Consider the following 1,503-nt stretch of genomic DNA (forward strand, 5'->3'; position numbering starts at 1 on the left):
GTGGTTCAAGGTGATTTTACTACTTTTGTCATTTAATGCCCCTACTAGTTCTGTGTGTGGATGATTTCCTACCTTTATGTTTGCCTCTTCCGGTGAGCATTTTCATTCGGTAATTTTGTTTCTTTTTGTGGCCTTTTCTTTTCACCTAGAGAAGTTTCTGTAACATTTGTTGTAGAGTTGGTTTGGTGGTGCTTAATTGTTTTAGCTTTTGATTTCTCTGTCAAATCTGATTGAGAGCCTTGCTGAGTATAGTATTCTTGGTTGCAGGTTTTTGCCTATCATTACTTTAAATGTATCTTGCCACTCCCTTGTGACCTGCAGTTTCTGCTGAAAAATCAGGTAATAGCCTTATGAGCATTCCTTTGTATGTGATTGTTGCTTTCCCCTTGCTGCTTTTAGTAGGCTGTCTTTAATTTTTGTCGTTTTGATTACAATGTGTCCTGGTGTGTTCCTTATTGGGTTAATCCTGTATGGAACTCTGCACTTCCTTGACTTGAGTGACTGTCTCCTTTCCCAGGTTAGGGAAGTTTTCAGCTCTTATCTCTTCAAATATTTTCTTAGCCTTTTCTCCTTCTGGGACCCCTATAATGTGAGTATTAGTGTGCTTAATGTTGTCCCAGAGGGCTCTTAAACTGTCATTTCTTTTCATTCTTTTTTCTGTTCAGTGGGAGTGATTTCCACTGCTCTGTCTTCCAGCTCACTGATCCATCCTTTGTATCATTTAGTCTACTATTGATTCCTTCTGGCGTATTTTTCACTTCAGTTATTATATTCTTCATCTCCGTTTGGTTGTTCTTTGTATTTTCTAACTCTTGTTAAAAACTTCTTACTCCTCACAATGTGCATCCATTCTCCTCCCAAGTTCTTTGATCATCTTTACAATCATTCCTCTGAACTCTTTCTCAAGTAGATTTCCTATCTCTACTTTACTTAGTTCTTCTGAGGTTTTATCTTGTTTCTTCATCTGGAACATATTCCTCTGCTGCTTCATTTTGTCTAAGTTGCCATTTGTATCTTTATGTCTGTGGAAGGTTAGTCCTCCCCAGAAGGTACTTAGCCACTTAATAAATGTTAGCAATTTTAAACAAGGTCCTACTTTATAGGAACCTACTTTATAGGTCCTACTTTACAGGGAACTATATTCAGTACCTTGTAATGGCCTCTAATGAATAAGACTATCACTGTGCTGTACACCAGAAATTAACACAACATTGTATATCGACTACACTTTGAAATTTAAAAAAAAGCAATTTTTAGTATTATCACTCTCCAACAGAACTCATAGGCCCAATGGACCCAATCTTGAAATTCCCACTCTCCCACAAGATCATTTCAGCCCTTCAGCCCTTAAGCATTTCCTGCCTTAAACCGACATGTGGGTCTCTTGTCTAGCGAACAGGTCCGCATCCCCCTTGAGCATAAGGATCAGGTCCAACACTTATGTCGTGGGCACTCAGATAGTTTGCCAAGCATATTATTTAGAATGATTTTATTTTTAAGCAT

Source organism: Camelus dromedarius, chromosome 33, assembly GCF_036321535.1.
Source record: "Camelus dromedarius isolate mCamDro1 chromosome 33, mCamDro1.pat, whole genome shotgun sequence".
Taxonomy (NCBI): domain Eukaryota; kingdom Metazoa; phylum Chordata; class Mammalia; order Artiodactyla; family Camelidae; genus Camelus; species Camelus dromedarius.